This window comes from Schistocerca nitens, chromosome 8, assembly GCF_023898315.1.
Source record: "Schistocerca nitens isolate TAMUIC-IGC-003100 chromosome 8, iqSchNite1.1, whole genome shotgun sequence".
Taxonomy (NCBI): domain Eukaryota; kingdom Metazoa; phylum Arthropoda; class Insecta; order Orthoptera; family Acrididae; genus Schistocerca; species Schistocerca nitens.
Window position 1 is genome coordinate 211,555,242 of NC_064621.1, and position 25,366 is coordinate 211,580,607.

The window sequence follows — 25,366 nt, forward strand, 5'->3', positions numbered from 1 at the left end:
ACAGTCTAATGAGTACACAGTATGGTTTGAGAGTAAATCGGAGAAAGACGAAGGTAATGAGAAGTAGTAGAAATGAGAACAGCGAGAAACTTAACATCAGGATTGATGGTCACGAAGTCAATGAAGTTAAGGAATTCTGATACCTAGGCAGTAAAATAACCAATGACGGACGGAGCAAGGAGGACATCAAAAGCAGACTCGCTATGGCAAAAAAGGCATTTCTGTCCAAGAGAAGTCTACTAATATCAAATACCGGCCTTAATTTGAGGAAGAAATTTCTGAGGATATACGTCTGGAGTACAGCATTGTATGGTAGTGAAACATGGACTGTGGGATAACCGGAACAGCAGAGAATCGAAGCATTTGAGATGTGGTGCTATAGACGAATGTTGAAAATTAGGTGGACTGATAAGGTAAGGAATGAGGTGATTCTACGCAGAATCGGAGAGGAAAGGAATATGTGGAAAACACTGATAAGGAGAAGGGACAGGATGATAGGACATCTGCTAAGACATGAGGGAATTACTTCCATGGGAGCTGTAGAGGGCAAAAACTGTAGAGGAAGACAGAGATTGGAATACGTCAAGCAAATAATTGAGGACGTAGGTTGCAAGTGCTACACTGAGATGAAGAGGTTAGCAAATGAAAGGAATTCGTGGCGGGCCGCATCAAACCAGTCAGTAGACTGATGACCAAAAAGAAAAAGAAGGCGGGTGCCAGGTTGAAATTCATTGGGAGAGTCCTTAGAAAATGTAGTCCATCAACAAAGGAGGTGGCTTACAAAACACTCGTTCGACTAAGAGTATTGCTCATCAGCGTGGGATCCGTACCAGGTCGGGTTGACAGAGGAGATAGAGAAGATCCAAAGAAGAGCGGCACGTTTCGTCACATGGTTATTTGGTAAGCGTGGTAGCGTTACGGCGACGTTTAGCAAACTCAAGTGGCAGACTCTGCAAGAGAGGCGCTCTGCATCGCGGTGTAGCTTGCTGTCCAGGTTTCCAGAGGGTGCGTTTCTGGGTGACGTAAGGTATCGAATATATTGCTTCCCCTACTTATACCTCCAAAGGAGATCACGAATGTAAAATTAGAGAGATTCGAGCGCGCACGGAGGCTTTCCGGCAGTCATTCTTCCCGAGAACCATACGCGACTGGAACAGGAAAGGGAGGTAATGACAGTGGCACGTAAAGTGCCCTCCGCCACACACTGCTGGGTGACTTGCGGAGTATAAATGCAGATGTAGATGTAGAAAATACAGTGTTCAGTCACATTAGTGTGACCAGCTGTCAAAGCCTGAAAAGCATCTTTTGCAGCGCGAGGCGTGCAGGAAGAGAGTCAGTGAAGTTTTGGAATGTACCGACAGGGATATGGAGCCATGCCGAGTCCTGTGCCTTGGCCAGCTGCGCCAGGTTTGTCGGTTGGTGATCCATGGCGCGAACAGTCCGATTGAGGTGTGGTCCCATGGAGTCTACATTGGCTTTTAATTCCGGCAGTTTAGTGGTCAGGAGAGTCCGTGAAACTCACCCACGCACGTACTCTGCGAGCTGTGTGACACGTTGCGTTGTCAGGCTGGAAGATGCCATCTCGCCGAGGAAAAATAAACTGCTTGTAAGGGTGAGCATGGTCCCAAAGGACAGATGCATACTTATGTTGATCCACTGTGCATTACAGAGTGACGAGATCATCCAGAAAATGCACGAAAACTTTCCCCAGACCAAAACGTTCTTTCCTGCTTGCTTTCAGTCGTTTCACGCCGTATTCGCCAACAGCCGTTCATATGGTTCAAATGGCTCTGAGCACTATGGGACTCAACTGCTGAGGTCATTAGTCCCCTAGAACTTAGAACTAGTTAAACCTAACTAACCTAAGGACATCACAAACATCCATGCCCGAGGCAGGATTCGAACCTGCGACTGTAGCGGTCTTGCGGTTCCAGACTGCAGCGCCTTTAAACGCACGGCGCCAACAGCCGTCTGTGCGATGGAGCGTAAAACGCGATTCATATGAAAAGGCCGCTTCTCGCCACTCAGTGTACGTCCAGATGTGTTCGTCATCAAGGAACAGCAGTCAGCATGGATGTGTGAAACAAGTGACTGCTCCGGAGACCCATGAGCAGCAACTTTCGCTGAACGGTCGTTGAGGAGACATTGTTGGTAGCCTTTTGGTTTATCTGGACGGTCAGTCGCTCAACCGTTGCGCGTCTATTCGTCGATACATATCTCTGCAGCTGTTGTGCACCCCATCTACATCTACATCGACATGGATACTCTGCAAATCACATGTAAGCGCCTGTCAGAGGGTTCATCGAACCACCTTCACAATTCTCTATTATCCCAATCCCTTATAGCGTGGGGAAGGAACGAACACCTATATCTTTCCGTGCGAGTTCTGGTTTCCCTTATTTTATCGTGGTGATCATTCCTCCCTATGTAGGTCGGTGTCAACAAAATATTTTCGCATTCGGAGGAGAAAGTTGTTGATAGGAATTTCGTGAGAAGATTCCGTCGCAACGAAAAACGCCTTTCTTTTAATGATGTCCAGCCCAAATCCTGTATCATTTCCGTGACACCTTCTCCCATATTTCGCGATAATACAAAACGTGCTGCCCTTCTTTGAACTTTTTCGATGTACTCCGTCAGCCCTATCTGGTAAAGATCCCACACTGCGCAGCAGTATTCTAAAAGAGGACGGACAAGCGTAGTGTAGGCAGTCTCCTTAGTAGATCTGTTACATTTTTTTAAGTGTCCTGCCAATAAAACGCAGTCTTTGGTTAGTCTTCGCCCTAACATTTACTATGTGTTCCTTCCAATTTAAGTTGTTCGTAATCGTAATACCTAGGTATTTAGTCGAATTTACGGCTTTTAGATTAGACTGTTTTATCGTGTAACCGAAGTTTAACGAGTTCCTTTTATTACTCCTGTGGATGACCTCACACTTTTCGGTATTTAGGGTCAACTGCAAATCTTGGGGAACGCCAGAAATCACTTCTGTTTTACTCGATGAATTTCCGTCAATTACTACGAACTGTGACCTCTCTGACAGGAAATCACAAATCCAGTCACATAATTGAGACGATATTCCATAAACACGCAATTTCACTACGAGCCGCTTGTGTGGTACAGTGTCAAAAGCCTTCCGGAAATCCAAAAATACGGAATCGATCTGAAATCCCTTGTCAATAGCACTCAACACTTCATGTGAATAAAGAGCTAGTTGTCTTTCACAGGAATGATGTTCTCAAAACCCATGTTGACTGTGTGTCAATAGACCGTTTCCTTCGAGGTAATTCATAATGTTCGAACACAATATACACTCCTGGAAATGGAAAAAAGAACACATTGACACCGGTGTGTCAGACCCACCATACTTGCTCCGGACACTGCGAGAGGGCTGTACAAGCAATGATCACACGCACGGCACAGCGGACACACCAGGAACCGCGGTGTTGGCCGTCGAATGGCGCTAGCTGCGCAGCATTTGTGCACCGCCGCCGTCAGTGTCAGCCAGTTTGCCGTGGCATACGGAGCTCCATCGCAGTCTTTAACACAGGTAGCATGCCGCGACAGCGTGGACGTGAACCGTATGTGCAGTTGGCGGACTTTGAGCGAGGGCGTATAGTGGGCATGCGGGAGGCCGGGTGGACGTACCGCCGAATTGCTCAACACGTGGGGCGTGAGGTCTCCACAGTACATCGATGTTGTCGCCAGTGGTCGGCAGAAGGTGCACGTGCCAGTCCACCTGGGACCGGACCGCAGCGACGCACGGATGCACGCCAAGACCGTAGGATCCTACGCAGTGCCGTAGGGGACCGCACCGCCACTTCCCAGCAAATTAGGGACACTGTTGCTCCTGGGGTATCGGCGAGGACCATTCGCAACCGTCTCCATGAAGCTGGGCTACGGTCCCGACACCGTTAGGCCGTCTTCCGCTCACGCCCCAACATCGTACAGCCCGCCTCCAGTGGTGTCGCGACAGGCGTGAATGGAGGGACGAATGGAGACGTGTCGTCTTCAGCGATGAGAGTCGCTTCTGCCTTGGTGCCAATGATGGTCGTATGCGTGTTTGGCGCCGTGCAGGTGAGCGCCACAATCAGGACTGCATACGACCGAGGCACACAGGGCCAACACCCGGCATCATGGTGTGGGGAGCGATCTCCTACACTGGCCGTACACCACTGGTGATCATCGAGGGGACACTGAATAGTGCACGGTACATCCAAACCGTCATCGAACCCATCGTTCTACCATTCCTAGACCGGCAAGGGAACTTGCTGTTCCAACAGGACAATGCACGTCCGCATGTATCCCGTGCCACCCAACGTGCTCTAGAAGGTGTAAGTCAACTACCCTGGCCAGCAAGATCTCCGGATCTGTCCCCCATTGAGCATGTTTGGGACTGGATGAAGCGGCGTCTCACGCGGTCTGCACGTCCAGCAGGAACGCTGGTCCAACTGAGGCGCCAGGTGGAAATGGCATGGCAAGCCGTTCCACAAGACTACATCCAGCATCTCTACGATCGTCTCCATGGGAGAATAGCAGCCTGCATTGCTGCGAAAGGTGGATATACACTGTACTAGTGCCGACATTGTGCATGCTCTGTTGCCTGTGTCTATGTGCCTGTGGTCCTGTCAGTGTAATCATGTGATGTATCTGACCCCAGGAATGTGTCAATAAAGTTTCCCCTTCCTGGGACAATGAATTCACGGTGTTCTTATTTCAATTTCCAGGAGTGTATGTTCTAAAATCCTCCTGCACATCGACGTTAACGATATGGGCCTGTAAGTTAATGGATTACTCCTACTACCTTTCTTGAATATTGGTGTGGTCTGTACAACTATCCAGTCTTTGGGTACGTCGATCGAACGGTTGTGTATGATTTTTAAGTATGGAGCTGATGCATCAGCATACTCCGAAAGGAACCTAATTGGTATACAGTCTGGACCAGAAGACATGCTTTTATTAAGTGATTTAAGTTGCTTCACTACTCCGAGGATATTTACTTCGACGTTACTCATGTTGGCAGCTGTTCTCGATTCGTATTCTGGAATATTTACTTCGTCTTCTTTTGTGAAGGCATTTCAGAAGGCTGTGTTTAGTAACTCTGTTTTGGCAGCACTGTCTTCGATAGTATCTCCATTGCTATTGTGCAGAAAAGGCATTGATTCTTTCTTCCCGCTAACATACTTTACATACGACCAGAATTTCTTTGGATTTTCTGTCAGGTCTCGAGACAAAGTTTCGTTGTGGAAACTGTTATAGTCATCTCGCATTGAAGTCCGTGCTAAATTTCGAGATTCTGTAAAAGATCACCGTCTTGGGGAGTTTGCGTCTGTTTAAATCTGGGATGTCTGTTTCGTTGTTTCTGCAACAGTGTTCTAACCCGTTTTGTATACCAAGGAGAATCAGCTCCGTCGTTTGTTAATTTATTTCGTATAAATCTCTCAATTTCTGCCGATACTATTTCTTTGAATTTAAGTAACATCTGGTCTACGCTTATATTATTAATTTGGAATGACTGGAGATTGTCTTTCAGGAAGGCGTCAAGTGAATTTTTATCTGCTTATTTGAATAGGTATATTTTTCGCTTATTTTTCGAGGATTTGGGGATTACAATATTCAATCTCGCTACGACAACCCCGTGTTCACTAATCCCTGAATCGGTTTTGATGCTCGTTATTAACTCAGGATTATTTGTTGCTAAGAGGTCAAGTGTGTTTTCACAACCGTTCAGTGTTCGCGGGGGCTCATGAACTAACTGCTCGAAATAATTTTCAGAGAATGCGTTTAGCACAATTTCGGATGATATTTTATGCGTACCTCCGGAATTAAACGTGTATTTTCGCCAACATATCGAGGATAAATTAAAGTCACAACCAACTATTATCGTATGAGTCGGGTACGTGTTTGAAATCAGACGCAAGGTTTCTTTGAATCTTTCAGCAACTGTATTATCTGAATTGGGAGGTCGGTAAAAGTATCGAATTATTATTTTATTCCGGTTGCCAGCAATGACCCCTTCCCATGCTAACTCACAGGAAGTATCTATTTCAATTTCGCAACAAGATAAACTACTAAGAAATGTTCAAATGTGTGTGAAATCTTATGGGACTTGTGGTATACACCACTTCTAACAAACACCGAACAACGCGCTCCAGTACGCGGCCGCCAAATACATCGCTGGCCGCACTTCTCTGGGCGGCCCGCTGCTTCCATCGCTGGCCGTCTTCACACGCACGCTCCCTTACGTGGCCGAGAAATACATCGCTGGCCGCACTTCTCCGGGCGGCTCGCGGCTACCATCGCTGGCCGCCTTCGCGCGCGCGCGTTTGTCAGCACCCAGCAATTGGCTACGACAGGAAACATTGCGATTGGTTTTCCCTGGAAAACAGCGTACCCCAGCCGACGGCTCCATTAACTAGCAAGCCTTATATAACCCCGGCCGCCGCCGCAAACGACAGTTGTCATCGGGAAGTGCAGTACGCCGTGTTCCAGCTGCTTGTGGATGACTCGCCGCACCACTCGAGGTTACCTGGCTGCTCGGCGGAAATCTTGCGACTTCACTTGGAGAGACTGAACTTCACTGGACTTGGGAATAATTACGGGACGTGCACCCCACCATGCACATTCGGACATTGGTATAACCAAACTTTAATTATGCATTACTTCTGTGTGTGAGCCTGGGTAGACGCTTGGCTAACATAATTGTTAAAAAGTGATTTGTGATTTAATAAACCAGACTGAAGAGGTTATTGTGTTATTCCTGGTTATAACACAATAAAATGGCGACGAGCACGCACCAGGGACGTTGGAAGATCTCCTCAAGAACCTTCTCCAGCACCAGGACGAGAACCACAGGCTGCTACTCAACACCCTCCAGCCACTTATACAAGTGTTCATGCAGACGCAGGCCACGCAGCAAGTACCGCCGTTTCCGTCTTTTGAAGAAACGTTAGAGGACTGGGAGGCATACGAATTCCGATTGCTGGAACATTTCCGTGCTTTCAAGGTAACTGACGTTGGCCTCATGAAATCTTTGTTTTTGTCTTGGTCTAAACCTGAGATTTATCGGCTCTTGTGCAAGCTGGCCCTCTTATCAAAACCTTCGGAGCTGACTTTTGCCGAGATTCGACCGTTGCTCACTAAATATTACCAGCACCATACTCATGTTATTTCATCTCGAGTCGCCTTTTACCAATGCAAGAAACAGCCGAATCAGACGCATAGAGAGTGGGCAGCGGAATTGCAAGGCTTGGGGCGACGATGTCACTTTGTTACCTCTAAAAATAAGGACTCCTTCGCCGAAGAAATGATCCGGGACATGATAATCAGGGGTACGCCAGACAGGGAGTTCCAACATGAGGCCCTTCAGCTCGTCGACCCCTCATTGGATAAAGTCTTGGACTTGGCACAAAGCTTCGAGGTGACCCGTGCAGCAGGCCAGAAACTAGAATCATGGGTCGACATTGCAGCAACGAAAGCTACAGTTACCCATCCGTTACCCAAACTGGAGGAAGAAGAAACTTTCATTAAGGAAAAAATTAACCTCGCACCACAAAATAAAGTAGGTCCATTAATAAGAACAAATTGAGTAGTTTTACCTACTCCTCTTGTTTCGTTCTTTTTACCCTTCGCAGAAGATGTCGAAGCACCAAGAGTGCCGTCCACATTGACAAGTGATTTGTAAACCAGCATTCGCCGGCGACGACGAAAACAACGACACGCAGCGGCACCTCCTGGCGTATGGTAAACATTCCATTCCAGACCGCGGTCAAGTCGACTTGCCGACGACATACCGGAATGTCACCCACCAGGTCATCTTCTTAGTCGTTAACAGGGATTCCTCTGAGAATTTATTTGGGCTGGACGCATTTCGGAAATTTGGTTTTTCAATCGACGATTCTGTGAATTTGGTGTCGGACGAGGTTCCGTACTCGGATCTGGACAGGCTTTGCCAGGATTAGGCAGACCTGTTCACCCCCGGCCTCGGTTCCGCAAAGAATTTTGAGGCACACATCACACTGAAACGGAATGCGCGGCCTCGGTATTTTCGCGCCCGTGCCGTTCTTTTAGCTCTCAGAGATCAAGTGAAGGAGGAGTTGGACCGCCTCATGGCAAGTGGCGTTCTTGAGCCTATTCCTTCTAGTCAGTGGGCTACTCCCCTCGTCGTTGTTCGGAAGCCGTCAGGGCAGCTCCGTCTCTGCGGCGACTTTAAAGTAACAGTTAACGCCCAATCAGAGATCGAGACATATCCTATTCCAAAGCCGGAGGAGTTGCTGTCCAAATTGAAGGGTGGAAAATTCTTCTAGAAAATAGACCTCGCTGAAGCATACCTACAACTCCCACTTGATGCCGCATCTCAGCAGTTCCTGACCCTCAACACACCGCACGAGTTATATCATCTGAAACGCCTTATGTTTGGGATAGCCAGTGCCCCTGCTATTTTCCAGCTGTTTTTGGAACAATTAGTCCTTAAAGTGGATGGATGCATTAACTATTTGGACGACATCGTGGTGACGGGTCGTACGACGGAGGAACACCTTCACAACCTGCAATCTTTATTCCATGTCTTACGGGAGTCTGGCCTAAAATGTAGGAAAGAAAAATGTTGTTTTTTCCAACCTGAAATTGAGTACCTGGGCCACGTCATTTCCTGTTCGGGTGTTCGTCCATTAGAGAAACGTATAGAGGCCATCATCAAGTTGCCACGACCTACAACGCTGACACAAGTTCGTTCCTTTCTGGGGAAGATTTCATATTACCGAAAATTCTTACCCGCGGCTGCGACGGCAACTGCCCCCTTATCTCAGTTATGCAAAAAAGGGGTTCCTTTCGAGTGGACGCCGGCATGCGACCGCGCCTTCCACAGGTTGAAATCCCAATTACTGCAGGCCCCGTGCCTCGCACGTTTTGACCCTACTAAGCAAATCGTCATTGCAACGGATGCCTCGGATACAGGCATCGGGGCGGTTCTGGCTCACAGGGAGGCAGATGGGTCGGAACATCCTGTGGCCTATGCATCGAAAACATTAACCGATACGCAACGCCGGTATTCCCAAATTGAAAAAGAGGCACTGGCCATCATCTTCGCCTTAAAGAAGTTCCATGTTTTTGTGTATGGTACAAAGTTTTATCTCATTACGGATCATAAACCCCTCATATCATTATTCAATCCTGCAGCAAAGCTCCCTGACCGGACTGCTCACCGTCTTCAGCGCTGGGCTTTGTTTTTGGCACGATACCAGTATGAAATCCACTTTCGCAACACAACCAAGCATGCCAACGCTGATGCCCACTCACGCCTTCCATGGGGACCGGATTTGGATTTCGACAAAGAGGAAATTCTGTGTTTTCACGTAGACGAAGAAGCACAGGCCGCAGTAGAGGCGTTTCCCATTACCAGCTCTCGCGTAGCGGACGCAACCAGTAACGACGAGGTGCTCCGACAAGTCTGTCGTCACGTGCGTAATGGATGGCCCGAACGACCGCCTCCCACGGCTTCTGCGGCGTTTCGTCAGTTCTTTACTGTCCGCCATCAGCTTCAGTTGGTTGACGGGGTCCTTCTACTTCTTTCGGACGACGGACATCCACGGGTCGTCATTCCGCAGTCTTTACGTCAGCACGTTCTGCACCTGTTACACCAAGGTCATTGGGGGATATCCCGGACGAAGCTTTTGGCTCGCCGGTTCACATACTGGCCCGCTATGACTCAGGAGATTGAACGCCTCACGCAGACGTGTCCCTCCTGCCAACGCCAGCACGCAGCTCCACGACATTCCTTTGCCTCTTGGCCACCATGTGCTCGCCCTTGGGAACGGGTGCACATTGATTTCGCTGGGCCGGTGTTTAATGCCATGTTTTTTATTGTCGTCGACGCATATTCCAGGTTTCCATATACTGTCCGCTGCAGCTCCGTTTCCACCTCTACCACTATTGCAGCCTTAGAAAAAATATTTGCCATTGAAGGTCTGCCGGAGGTTCTCGTCTCGGATAACGATCCGCAGTTCCGCAGTGAGGATTTTCGGGTTTTCTGTGCCCGGCATGGCATTCGCCACATTCCGACGCCCCCCTTCCATCCTCAATCTAATGGCGAGGCGGAGATGATGGTCCGCACCTTCAAAACGCAGATGAAGAAATACCTCCAGGATCACTCCCCCGACGCATCTCTTACTTTTTTCTTGAGCAGTTACAGGACCACGCCCATCGGAGATAAAAGCCCGGCGGAACTTCTTCACGGACGGCAGTTCCGGACCCTCTTGAATCTGCTTCTGCCGACACCTCGGTTGGCTCCGTCGCTGTCTGCTTCTCGTTTCCACCCGGGTACTTTGGTGTGGGCGAAGGGATTCGGCCGACAACCAGCCTGGATTCCGGCCACCATCATCCAGGGCAGGGGCAGGAAAGTCTTCCGGGTTCAACTTCCCGACCGGGAGGTTCTTCGACACGCCAATCAGCTTCGCCCTCGCCTGCCTTCCCAAATCGTTTTTCTCCTCCCCCCCCCTCGGCATATTCTCCTCCCGTCCCCTGCTTCCCCCGATTCCCCACGCCAACCAGAGGAGGACACGCCCGGGTGGTCCTCGCAGTTGGCCCCCGGTCGGCTCACGGACGACGCCTCCCAGCCAGAGCTTCTTTCCCCGGACGTGGACCAGACCCAGCGACAGCCAGCCAGAGACTCCGAAGTCTCCCCCGATCGCCACCCCCAGGTCACTCCGGATGCCGATGAAGACATGCCACTGGTTCCTCCTGCACTGCCTCCTCTGCTGCCGCGGTCCGCACGCTATAACCTTTGAGAGGTGGCATGAGCCCCCTCTCATATTTCTATCTTACGATATTCGTCTCTTAATTGTATGCGGTGAAAAGTTGCTATTCCTTCACACGCGGACGTCCCACGCAGCGTCTCTCGTCACCTGGGTGGTCCGGTGACAGGCGTGCTCCGCTGCTCTGGAAAGGGTTAAGCCGACGGGTGTGAGGAAGTCGAGTGAATGCTTTGCAGACGCCGACATTGTCAAAAGACACGCCCGGAGGGGTCTGAAGTAGCGGCTGGGCTAGAGGTTCCGTTACTTCGCAGAATCTTAGCGAAAACACTTTCTGGCGGGCTACCAGCGAGGTGTGGGAATGACTTGTGTACCCAGGCAGTTGTGGCGGGAAAATTCCCGCGCTTTCTGCAAAATAGTAACTGTGATTGGGTTGCTCAGGGCATAGCTCCGTGACGTAGCAAAATCAGCGCAGAAATTGGCGCCAAGAATCTCCATTGGTGGAATGGCAGTGCTCCGGCAATTGAGTGGAATTTTCCGCCGGTTTTCGAGTTGCTGATTGGAACGTTCAACCACGGCCACTGTCGTGGAGGCGGGAATGTTGTGTGTTCGGCCTGTACGGGTGCTCTAGGTAGTCGGCTCTCCCCTTTCGGTCGAGGACGTCGAAGCAACCAGCCATCGCCTCCGGTACGCCAGATCGTGTTCTGGCAGTTAAGAAGACAGTTTGGTAATGTATGTCCGCAGCACCGGCAGATAGGGATTTTCCTAGGTGATAATCAGAGCTCAGCAGAGCGCGCCTGTTCGTCTTTTTCTAACTTTGTTCTGTCTTGAGTAGCAACAATTAATGTTGGGTTAGCTCTGTGCCTCTCTTAAGATTTGAGTGGGAAGGAATTGGCTCCACATACCACTTCGTCATAAACCTCACAATCTAGTTTAGGGACAACTTCACCTTCACAGCGTTTGTTTGAGTATCCAATTTGAGCCAGTTTGATGTATTATAAATGTTTCATGTGTTTTTGTTTATTATTTTGTGTTTAGTCTTAATAAATCATATTGTTATTTTGGACAGAACTTTCATTCTGTTAATCGGTAGAGCAACCCTATCATTCCTCACTACGTTAATGAGACCTTCGTTTATTTAACTTATTTATCAAATTAAATTATTGCAGGTGCCAAACTCTCTTCTACTCCACTGGCAGGGTTGATTAGAGTCAGTTCGCGTATTTTTTTTAATCCTTGTGCAACAGCAAAAGTCGGAGTTAGAATATGGGGGGCTTAGAGCATCATTTACATATGTAGATTCTAGAAGAATTTAGTGTTAAATACACTGCTAGCCCGGCACCTCGCACCTTCGCCCCCGGCCGGGGCGTTTTCGCCCGTATGTTCCTGTGCCCAGTCTCACCGCCGACGCCGAGGTTTCGGAGGAGGAGGACGCCACGGACGTGGCGTTCATTCGCAGCCAATGTTTCCACGCTTCCCCACGGGGGAAGGGGTGTGGTATACACCACTTCTAACAAACACCGAACATCGCGCTCCAGTACGCGGCCGCCAAATACATCGCTGGCCGCACTTCTCTGGGCGGCCCGCTGCTTCCATCGCTGGCCGTCTTCACACGCACGCTCCCTTACGTGGCCGAGAAATACATCGCTGGCCGCACTTCTCCGGGCGGCTCGCGGCTACCATCGCTGGCCGCCTTCGCGCGCGCGCGTTTGTCAGCACCCAGCAATTGGCTACGACAGGAAACATTGCGATTGGTTTTCCCTGGAAAACAGCAACCCCAGCCGACGGCTCCATTAACTAGCAAGCCTTATATAAACCCGGCCGCCGCCGCAAACGACAGTTTTCATCGGGAAGTGCAGTACGCCGTGTTCCACCTGCTTGTGGAGGACTCGCCGCACCACTCGAGGTTACCTGGCTGCTCGGCGGAAATCTTGCGACTTCACTTGGAGAGACTGAACTTAACTGGACTTGGGAATAATTACGGGACGTGCTCCCCACCATGCACATTCGGACATTGGTATAACCAAACTTTAATTATGCATTACTTCTGAGTGTGAGCCTGGGTAGACGCTTGGCTAACATAATTGTTAAAAAGTGATTTGTGATTTAATAAACCAGACTGAAGAGGTTATTGTGTTATTCCTGGTTATAACAGCACTTAACTGCTAAGGTCATTAGTCCCTAATCTTACACACTACTTAACCTAAATTATCCTAAGGACAAACACACACACCCATGCCCGAGGGAGGATTCGAACCTCCGCCGGGACCAGCCGCACAGTCCATGACTGCAGCGCCTGACCGCTCGGCTAACACCGCGCGGCTAAACTACTAAGAGCAAAAAGCCTACCCTTTCGGAACACCGTTAGGTTCTTCGCAAAAACTTCGGCTGAGCTTATATCCGGCTTTAGCCAGCTTTCACTGCCTATAACGATTTGAGCGTCAGTGCTTTCTATTAGCGCTGGTACTTTCCTAACACAGCTACGACACTTTCAACTGGCCGGCCGCTGGCGGCCGAGCAGTTCTAGGCGCTACAGTCTGGTACCGTGCCATCGCTACGGTCGCAGGTTCGAATCCTGCCTCGGGCATGGATGTGTGTGTTGTCCTTAGGTTAGTTAGGTTTAAGTAGTTCTAAGTTCTAGGGCACTTATGACCTCAGCAGTTGAGTCCCATAGTACTCAGAGCCATTTGAACCATTTACAACTGTTATACCAGTGGTTCCTTTATCTTCGTTATTCCTGTGTTCAACGTGCACCCTTTGTGACTGAAGCCCTTCTTGTGTTTTCCCGAGACCCTGTAACCTAAAAAACCGCCCAGTCCACGCCACACAGCCCCTGCTACGCGTGTAGCCGACTCTTGCATATAGTGGACACCTGACCTATTCAGCGGAACCCGAAACCCAACCACCTTTTGGCGCAAGTCGAGGTATCTGCAGCCTACACGGTCGCAGAACCGTCTGAACCTCTGATTCAGACCCTCCACTCGGCTCTGTATCAGAGGTCCGCAATCGGTCCTGTCGACTTTAGTCAGTCGGTTGTTGTCAGTAGTAGCTAGCACCAAAGGGTTATACAACGTGCTGTTTGACGGTGAAATACGGACCACTCAGTGTAAATCGCCTTACAAACGAATGAAAGCAAAAGAGAAGCAATTCGACGATCTTTGCAAGGACGAGAGGCTGACAGAGCCCGTAGCTGGACTTGAAGTGACACTTTTTTTATCCAATGATTGCCAACATTTATTCACAGCTAGATCCTTTGTTATAAGGAATGAAGTATGTTTGGACGCATACGTAGCAATACAACCATTTTTTGGAATCTACCGCCTGTAACGAAGGTCTTTCAAAATGGCTTGTGGCAGTAACAAGAGGCTATACAAAAATATCAAATGGCTTTATAGCAACAACTACTGGTTTTATTGAAATATAAGTGCAAGATATATCTGAAAAATTTCGTGAATTGTGGCTGTGAATGTGTGGAAGTTTTCTGAGATGTTTGTGTCACAAAACTAACGACTGGCATGAAGCACTCCAGTGATGCTGGTACATTATCTGATGTTGAGCACGGCCATCAGATATGAGAACTATCGAACACCGAGCTACCAAGGTCTTCACGAATGTACTCCAGTGCCACTGGAGTGCTTCAGGTTAGCCATTAAGTTCACAGCAAGCCTTCCGGGCTTTCGCGCTCTCAGGCGCTATTTGCTTGGATGTGTCACCAAGTCGTCACTGCATTCTTACTCACAGGTTTTGGACTGAGGAGAGCAAGAATAACATTAGGTGCCACTGTTTTTCGGAAAGTTGAACTGTATAATACGAAATTGAGTCAAGTGGCAAAACAGTGATACGTTTGCCAATTTTATAGTCTCTTATACAAGGTGATTTTTTTCCACCGTGTACAAACCCTAGGGACTGATCGATGAGAGGATATGGAACAGAAAAGGTCTAATGAACTTATGTCCGGGAATGTGTGGTTTCCATGCTAGAGATAATTTATTCAATCACTCTTTGTTACAGAGACTAAAACTCGCTGTACACCATGGTTCCGTCTTCGAATCGAGAGCTCGCTCACATGGTGTTCACTTACGGACAGGGCAAGTGGCAACGGGCGCTGTGGCCGAGTGGTTCTAGGCGCTTCAGTCTGGAACCGCGCGACCGCTACGGTCGCAGGTTGGAATTCTGCCTTGGGCATGGATGTGTGTGATGTCCTTAGATTAGTTAGGTGTAAGTAGTTCTAAGTTCTAGGGGACTGATGACATCAGATGTTAAGTCTCATAGTGCTCAGAGCCATTTGAACCATTTTTTTGGCAACGGGCGACTGGCAGCAAGGTTGTATTAGGAGACATGCTCGCCGACAACAGCCACAGCATTCAATGCTTGCAACAGTGTTTCGCCGTTTGTCTGAGACACGGTCGTTTCAGGAAGCAGGAAATCATGAAGGACGTACCCAAAATGTTCGGTCACCAATGGTTGAAATGGCTCTGAGCGCTATGGGACTTAACATCTATGGTCATCAGTCCCCTAGAACTTAGAACTACTTAAACCTAACTAACCTAACACAACACCCAGCCATCACGAGGCAGAGAAAATCCCTGACCCCGCCGGGAATCGAACCCGGGAACCCGGGCGTGGGAAGCGAGAACGCTACCGCACGACCACGAGATGCGGGCATTCGGTCTCCAGACTTGGAGGAAAAAGTGATTAGAGGTGTGGAAGCGATCGCCGTGACAGTACCAGGCAGTTGGCTCGCCAGTACAGGGTAAGCCAGATGACGACGTGGAACACTCTCTATGACGATTGTTACTACCCTTGTCTCTTACAGCGTGTTTAGGGCTTACTAGCGACAGACTTTCCACATCGGGAGCACTTTTATCACTGCCTTCTTCGCCAGGAAACCACGGTTCCGGGATTTGTGTCATCCATCCCATTCACAGATGAGGCCAACTTTACGCATCAACTTCCATAACTGTGGAATAGTATGCAGACCCCCATGGTACGATGACAGCGAATCATCAGCATCGGTGCAGCCGGAATGTGTGGGCCGGGATAATTGGCGACAGAATTTTGGGAGTAGTCTTCCTTCCACGTCGCCTAACAGGACGGAACTGCCGGCGTTTCTTGTGGGTCACTTTGCCTCCCCTGCTGGAAGAAGTGTCACTGGTGATTCAAAGGGTTACGTAGCTGCTGCGTGATGGTGCTCCAGCCCACTACACCATTAACTTCCGGACGCATCTCAATCGTGTCTATCCTGGTCGTTGGATCGGACGAGGATGTCCAGTTGCATGGCCTGCTCGTTCAGCGGATCTCAACCCGTGCTATTTCTGGTTATGGCGCCATCTCAAAAGTATCGTGTCTGCTGAGCCCATTACAGAAGTGGAGACAATGGAGCAGCGTATTCATGCTACCTTTGACACTGTTCGGATGCAGCCTAGCGGATGTGGACGTGTGATACAGAACATGATATGGCGCGTACAGGCATGCGTTGGGGGACATGGAAACCATCCTCAGCACATACTGTAACTGTGACTGCGTGGTACAGCGCGTATTAGAGCGCAGTCTCTGTAACAATGTATGATCGAGTAAACGGTCTCTAGCATGGAAACCATAAGTTCACTAGACCTCTTTTGTTGTACATCTCATCTACATCAATACTCCGCAAGCCACCTGACGGTGTGTGGCGGACAGTACCTTAAATATTTCTATCGGTTCTCCCTTCTATTCCAGTCTCGTATTGTTGCTGGAAAGAAACATTGTCGGTATGCCTATTGTGGGCTCTAACCTCTCGATTTTATCCTCATGGTCTCTTCGCGAGATATACGTAGGAGGGAGCAATATACTGCTTGACTCCTCGTTGAAGGTATTTTCTCGAAACTTCAACAAAAGCCCGTACCGAACTACTGAGCGTCTATCTTGCACAGTCTTCCACTGGAGTTTATCTGCCATCTCCGTAACGCTTTCGCAATTACTAAATGATCCTGTAACGAAGCGCGCTGCTCTCCGTTGGATCGTCTCTGTCTCTTCTATCAACCCTATCTGGTACGGATCCCACACCGGTGAGTAGTATTCAAGCAGTGGGCGAACAAGTGTACTGTAACCTACTTCAGTTGTTTTCGGACTGCATTTCCTTAGGATTCTTCCAATGAATCTCAGGCATCTGCTTTACCGACGATTAATTTCATATGGTCATTCCATTTTAAATCACTCCTAATGCCTACTCCCAGATAATTTATGGAATTAACTGCTTCCAGTTGCTGACCTGCTGTATTGTAGCTAAATGAAAAAGGATCTTTCTTTCTATGTATTCGCAGAACATTGCACTTGTCTACATTGAGATTCAGTTGCCATTCCCTGCACCATGCGTCAATTCGTTGCAGATCCTCCTGCATTTCAGTACAATTTTCCATTGTTACAACTTCTCGATATACTACAGCATCACCCGCAAAAAGCCTGAGTGAACTTCCAATGTTATCCACAAGGTCATTTATATACATTGTGAATAGCAACGGTCCTACGACACTCCCCTGCGGCACACCTGAAATCACTCTTACTTCGGAAGACTTCTCTCCATTGAGAATGACATGCTGGATTCTGTTATGTAGAAACTCTTCAATTCAATCACACAATTGGCCTGATAGTCCATATGCTCTTACTTTGTTCATTAAAAGGCTGTGGGGAACTGTATCAAACGCCTTGCGGAAGTCAAGAAACACGGCATCTATCCGGTAACCCGTGTCCACGGCCCTCTGAGTCTCGTGGACGAATAGCGCGAGCTGGGTTTCACACGATCGTCTTTTTCTAAACCGATGGTGAATCCTACAGAGTATATTTCAAGTCTCCAGAAAAGTGATTGTACTCGAACGTAATACGTGTTGCAAAATTCTACAACTGATCGACGTCAGAGATATAAGTCTATAGTTCTGCATATCTGTTCGTCGTCCCTTCTTGAAAACGGGGATGTCCTGTGCCCTTTTCCAATCCTTTGGAACGCCACTCTCTTCTAGAGACCTACGGTACACCGCTGCAAGAAGGGGGGCAATTTCCTTCGCGTGCTCTGTGTAAAATCGAACTGGTATCCCATCAGGTCCAGCGGCCTTTCCTCTTTTGAGCGATTTTAATTGTATTTCTATCCCACTGTCATCTATTTCGATATCTACCATTTTGTCGTCTGTGCGACAATATAGAGAAGGAACTACAGTGCAGTCTTCCTCTGTGAAACAGCTTTGGAAAAAGACATTTAGTATTTCGGCCTTTAGTCTGTCATCCTCTGTTTCAGTACCATTTTGGTCACAGTGTGTCTGGACATTTTGTTTTGATCCACCTACCGCTTTGACATAAGACCAAAATTTCATGGGATTTTCTGCCAAGTCAATACACAGAACTTTACTTTCGAATTCATTGAACGTCTCTCGCATAGCCGTCCTCACACTACATTTCGCTTCGTGAATCCTCTCATCGATCAGTCCCTAGAGTTCGTACACGGTGGAAAAATCACCGTGTGTAACGACTTTTAGAGCAGTTATTCTATTTTGAGGACTTCCCCGTGCCATGAAGTCGCAGCAGCTTGTACACATGTCAGCTCGAACAGATGCTACTATCTGAACTGCCAACATTCGCCCACTTACCACACTGACAAAGAGATGGCTGATATTTGCGACTAGGACTTCGCTACTCGTGTTTCGCATACGAACAGGGCTCTTTCGTCTTTCAGTGCCCATCGTCCCTCTCACAGCGGACGTTTCATAGCGCGGCCAAAGCTCTAACGCTGTCATTAGTTTGAACGTATAGCGTAGAACAAATGCAGAGCCTTGGAATACTGAAGTGTTTACCATTGCACGATAAGAGAGGCGCACAAGTGCGCAGATTTCTGCTAAAAGAGAGGGTAATAATACTGCACTTGATATTTGTACTCACTTGAGAGTTAGTTAAGGCCGCAGGCACACGACCGTTCTCTGGAAAGTTTTCTGCAAATCTTCACTTTTTGATTCTCATGGTGAAACTCAAAAAAAAAAAAAAAAAAAAAAAAAAAAAAAAAAAAAAAAAGAACAAGTGGATATATAAGGTGAAATGCACTCGACAAGTAAAAACAGCCACATTGATCCTAAGTAACGCAAAATATTTACAATTTAACAACACATTACACGCTATCAGTTTTTCTCTAAATTCATAGAGTTATTTTTCAGTAATGAGAACATTATTCATGGCCTTTGAACGCTTCCCGACAGCTTCCCTACAACTGTTTTCGTCTCACACAAGGCTCGTGACCACGAAGGCTATGGTTACGTAACTTTCGTGTTGCATTCTTTTGAATCATCAGTGCAGATCTTACGCTCTTGTTGGACGTCATTTCGAAACACTCATCTTTATAATAAAGTTACGTCTTGTACTTGTTGACGATAGGAATACATTTCTTTACCGATAGGAGTCCTCAGCAATAATTTGAAAATATTTAATGCTTCCCAGTGCTGCGAAAGAAAGAAAATGAATTGCTGGGAATTAAAAGACGACTGTAAGACCAGAAATTTTAACGTTCATGAACTTTTGTGCACTTTGTAGCTAAAAGTTGGCAAGTGTTTTCTTACTGACTTAATGCTTTATACAAGGTGAATCACCTAAAAGTTGCACACCAAGTATTTCGAAAATGTACAGTCCTACTGATGTGCAGTTCTCATATAATGGAGTGGTACCCAGCGGTCCGTATTAGTAGCCGATCAACAGATTGTAATAATATTTATAAAGTGTATGTTTTGTGCAAAGATTCACTTTTTTAAGCTGATCAATGCCTAATGTATTAACAAACTAAAAGCAGGGCGAATTAGAATGTCAGTGGTGTTTGTCATAGGATTCTAGTGCGAGTCATTTATGAGATATCGTATTTTGGAAAATTCACACACCGACACTTGTACAATATCTGAAGTAGCACACACTAAAGAATAATGCAAGTGCACACACTAGTTATGTGTATTCTGACAAGTATCGAGGCAGTTGACCATCACCAGTTGTGTTCAGAATGACCACCGGCAGCAGCAATACATGCTTTCAATGTGGTATGGAACGTCTTTTGCACACGTGCTAGCATTTTAGCGGAGATGTTCGAGCAGGCTGCAACAATACATCGTTGCATATCATCGGGTGTAGTTCGTATTCCTTATAGACAGCGTCTGTCAACATTCCCCCCAGAAAAAATCTACAGGCGTCAAATCCGGAGAACGGATTCGCCAAAATACAGTTCCTCTGCGTCTAATCTAACGATTTGAAAACAATTCGTGAAGATATACTGCAGTACTTCATGTACTGTGAGCTGGACAGCCATTCAGGCTGGCACCACAAGTTCCTCATAGTCTGCAGAGGAACGTCTTCTAGCATCCATGGAAGATGGCCGGTTAGGAGGCTGCGACACTTGTACGCGTTCAGTGTTCCGTCTATGGAAAACGGGCCAATGGGTATTGTCAACAGAGCAATGGCGATTGTTTCGGCAGTTTACCTGGCCATGATTGGTAAATATGGCTTTATCACTTAACAAAATATATGATACATTTCGAGTATCGTGTCTTAATGCCCATCTACAGAAGTTAATACGATTCTCAAAATCATTTCCATGCAGCTCTTGATAGTGAGAGATGTGATAGAGATGGAACCATGTCGATGGAGAATGCGTATGACATTTGCCTGACTCATGCCACTTCCTTGAGCGATTGCCCGGGATCTAACGTCAGGATCAACTGCAACAGCAGCAAGAAAATTAATTTAACTCTCGTCTCTCGTCACTTGTTTCCTTATGTTACGTTGTACAGGTGTTACACTTCCACGTAAGTATTTGAAGAGATTGATAAATAACTGCCGAGATGGTTGACGTTTATTGGGTTGTCTTGCCCCATACATCTTCAAGAACGAACTGCATTTTTACTACACTCTCCTTACGCCATAAGCATGTCGGCTTTTTCTGCACTGGTAAACACCATCGTCCACTTACTACCAACTGCTTGGAGTGTTACACACTAACTAACAAGTCGCAGTACGTTCAAGTGACACGCAGGCACGCTGGACGCAAACATAACAGCGTCGTGCCCAGAAACTACGCGGGATGAACGGCAAAAAGCAACTGTCGGTGTGGAAACTTTGCAGTATACGATATCTCGTAAGCGCACTGGAGTCCTACACCAAACATCACTGACACTCTAATGTACCCCACTTTTAGTTTGTTAATGTCAATAGACATAGATCCATTTAAAAATTGTATGTATGCACAAAAAATACGCTTTCTAAGTATTATTACAATCTATTGATTGGCTAACAATACGAGCTCCCTGACTACCAATACATTCTGTGAAAACTGCACATCAACAGCAAATTTCATTTCCGCAATATCTGCGGTGCAAGTTTTAGGTAATCCACCCTGTATAATTAAGTGTACAAGTGTAATAAGAAAACATGTTTATTTTCGTCATAATGATAATTACTTTGTACGCACTGAACTCAACGTATTACTACATCGAATTTTACCGCTAGTGGTTGTAGATTCAGTGAGAGTTGCGAGCTAACATCCCAAAGATGTTCGGGCTCACATGCGGTTCCTCTTCGTCGAAATGTCTTGGCTCAAACTCGTCTAGTGGTTGAACCTCACGTGTCGCATTACACGCCCTAAATTACACACTTGTGACCCTTTGGTTAAATTGCCAAATACGAAGTTAATATAGCATATAATAACAGTAATAGTAATATTGGGAACTAAATTAACGACTCATAAATGATGTAGGCCACACTGTTGCCATTTGGTTAGAATGATGTTTATTCAGAGAGAAAACTTATAGCGACAGTGGTCGTATTTAGAGTTACTGTTACACTCGAGCGCATATACATTTGACACAGTTCGATCATTCACAATCTCATCGCGAAGCAAAATACTCCACCTCGATATTTACACGTAAAGTTAGAGTTCACTCCATGCGCGCGGCTGCTTACCGCTCAGAGACTAAGTCCCGCGACACCACACAACGCGAAATTTTCTAAGTCGTTTCACTTCCTAGCTGCCTAAAGACCGACTGTCCACTTTCGCGTCTCAATCCGAACTGTGCACTTTGGTGTCTCGACCAGAACTGTCCTCTGCCCGTCTCCGACCACCTTTCCCGCGCACCGAACATCTTCGCTCCACTGACTAAGGCAGTTCCCTTTCCTGAAGCCGTAAATCTGATTGGCTACACTTATTCTACATTATTTTACATTTTAACATTTTTAAATAATCAAAGCTCGACCACTTTCACGTTCTAAATAAAGAAACAACAATATCCATTAGATAATAAACGTTAAATTCTTTTACATAAAATCAACACATTTTCCTTCTTAGCTTTGAATGCCGCGGCCAATAGCCTTGCACCAATGTGCTTTCTGATAAATAGATAAAAAGCAAAAGTAACTATTATGCACTAAACTTTACAACAAATATTCTATTACCTAATGATTCAATAAGGTGTTATGCTGTCATCACTCAATGTGTTTTGTGTGGAGGAAATAATGATCTGATGCTTAATTAAAAATACTGATGATTTAAGTTACCATATCTTTTAAACAAATAAAAATACGGAGTTGATATTTACAACGTTTGTCATTTTAATGATGCGCTGCTATATAAAATGTCGATCGTTAAGATTGACCAAAGCGTTCAGATTTTAGCATTCAGGTCTTTGTTACGAAAATTGTTAATTTCACTTTAACAGTAAATCCTAAACTATTATAGATATGATCAATATTCAAGTTTTATTGGGATCACCATGAAAATTTATGAAGGACGGTAGATTAAAACAACAGTGGCTTAATTCCCTGCATCACTACAGAATTAAAGTTTCCATAACTGTTTCGGCAACGGCCTTGCCGCAGTGAATACACCAGTTCCCGTGAGATCACCGAAGTTAAGCACTGTCGGGCGTGGCCGGTGCTTGGATGGGTGACCATCCAGGCCGCCATGCGCTGTTGCCATTTTTCGGGGTGCACTCAGCCTCGTGATGCCAATTGAGGAGCTACTCGACCGAATAGTAGCGGCTCCGGTCAAAGAAAACCATCGTAACTACCGGGAGAGCGGTGTGCTGACCGCACGCCCCTCCTACCCGCATCCTCAGCCGAGGATGGTCCCGATGGGCCACTTGTGGCCTGAAGACGGAGTGCCATAAATGTTTCCCTTTATAGCCGATCTTAGGTCCGCCATATTTAACATTGCCACATCTCCTTGGCCACAAAAGCCTTCTACTGGATTTCTCTATGATGTGGGTTCTCGTCTGTCTCACTCGCACACTACAGCGTTTAGGCGTCAATAGACAATGGATGCCTGTGAGTTTCCCCATCTCGTGGGGAATCTGCGCCCTTTGTGGCACACGATCCTGGACGACAGGGTTCGTTTCACAATTCCTGTAGGCTGACTCTTTCGGCCATATATTTAAATGAGAGCGCAATGCTCGTTAACTGACAAAGTCAAAATTGGCTCTGAGCACTATGAGCCTTAACATCTGTGGTCATCAATCCCCTAGAACTCAGAACCACCCAAACCCAACCAAGCCAAGGACATCACACACATTCATGCCCGAGGCAGCATTGGAACCTGCGACCGTAGCGGTCATGCGGTTCCAGACTGAAGCGCCCAGAACAGCACGGCCACACCGGCCGACAGAGTTAAGTCAACTGCATAGACAACCGTTTTCCTATTTATATGTAAATAAATGGTTCGTAACTGAGTTGCTGAATGCCATAATGTCCACGATTCGGGGGAAAAAAGTAAAAGAAGAACGAAATATAAATATGTAATATAATTTCACGAGGGAAGTTGTCCTCGTATAACGACCGTGAAAGTATCTCATCTCATCTCGAGTGTCAGTACAATCAGTTAATGTATCACAGAGACTGTTCTCAAGCAGCTGATTAAATAGAGGGCCTCTGATAACTACAGTACGGTACTGTGATAACGGAACCCCTTTCAAGTGCCCATGCCGCACTTGATAGCTAATATCTCCGAAGTGATATAACGAGGAATTGATTAATCGATATGCCTGAACATATTGGACTGAAGTTAGAAGTGGTGCATGCGTACGAAATGAAGCAGACATTCTTCCTACACATTTTAAAATCACACTTGGTTCAAGAATCATAAAAGAAGGTTGTATACCTGGAAGAATCCTGGAGATACTAAAATGTATCAGATAGATTATATAATGGTAAGACAGAGATTTAGGAACCAGGTTTTAAATTGTAAGACATTTCCAGGGGCAGATGTGGATTCTGACCACAATCTATTGGTTATGAACTGCAGATTGAAATTGAAGAAACTGCAAAAAGGTGGGAATTTAAGGAGATGGGACCTGGATAAACTGAAAGAACCAGAGGTTGTACAGAGTTTCAGGGAGAGCATAAGGGAACAATTGACAGGAATGGGGGAAAGAAATACAGTAGAAGAAGAATGGGTAGCTCTGAGGGATGAAGTAGTGAAGGCAGCAGAGGATCAAGTAGGTAAAAAGACGAGGGCTAATAGAAATCCTTGGGTAACAGAAGAAATATTGAATTTAATTGATGAAAGGAGAAAATATAAAAATGCAGTAAATGAAGCAGGCAAAAGGGAATACAAACGTCTCAAAAATGAGATCGACAGGAAGTGCAAAATGGCTAAGCAGGGATGGCTAGAGGACAAATGTAAGGATGTAGAGGCTTGTCTCACTAGGGGTAAGATAGATACTGCCTACAGGAAAATTAAAGAGACCTTTGTAGAGAAGAGAACCACTTGTATGAATATCAAGAGCTCAGATGGCAACCCAGTTCTAAGCAAAGAAGGGAAGGCAGAAAGGTGGAAGGAGTATATAGAGGGTTTATACAAGGGCGATGTACTTGAGGACAATATTATGGAAATGGAAGAGGATGTAGATGAAGATGAAATGGGAGATAAGATACTGCGTGAAGAGTTTTTTCAGAGCACTGAAAGACCTTAGTCGAAACAAGGCCCTGGGAGTAGACAACATTCCATTAGAACTACTGATGGCCTTAGGAGAACCAGTCATGACAAAACTCTACCATCTGGTGAGCAAGATGTATGAGACAGGCGAAATACCCACAGACTTCAAGAAGAATATAATAATTCCAATACCAAAGAAAGCAGGTGTTGACAGATGTGAAAATTACCGAACTATCAGTTTAATAAGTCACAGCTGCAAAATACTAACGCGAATTCTTTACAGACGAATGGAAAAACTGGTAGAAGCGGACCTCGGTGAAGATCAGTTTGGATTCCGTAGAAATGTTGGAACACGTGAGGCAATACTAACCTTACGACTTATCTTAGAAGAAAGATTAAGAAAAGGCAAACGTACGTTTCTAGCATTTGTAGACTTAGAGAAAGCTTTTGACAACGTTAACTGGAATACTCTCTTTCAAATTCTGAAGGTGGCAGGGGTAAAATACAGGGAGCGAAAGGCTATTTACAATTTGTACAGAAACCAGATGGCAGTTATAAGAGTCGAGGGGCATGAAAGGGAAGCAGTGGTTGGGAAAGGAGTGAGACAGGGTTGTAGCCTCTCCCCGATGTTATTCAATCTGTATATTGAGCAAGCAGTAAAGGAAACAAAAGAAAAATTCGGAGTAGGTATTAAAATTCATGG

At 46.6% G+C, this 25,366-nt stretch overlaps 1 protein-coding gene and 1 pseudogene across 5 annotated transcripts in view; both read left to right on the forward strand.

The window, feature by feature from the left end:
* The window catches only part of LOC126198710 (glycine receptor subunit alpha-3), a 646,434-nt gene that overhangs the window by 300,910 nt on the left and 320,158 nt on the right, over positions 1-25,366 (forward strand). The window lies entirely within an intron of this gene.
* LOC126199928 (5S ribosomal RNA) lies at positions 22,592-22,709 on the forward strand (annotated as a pseudogene).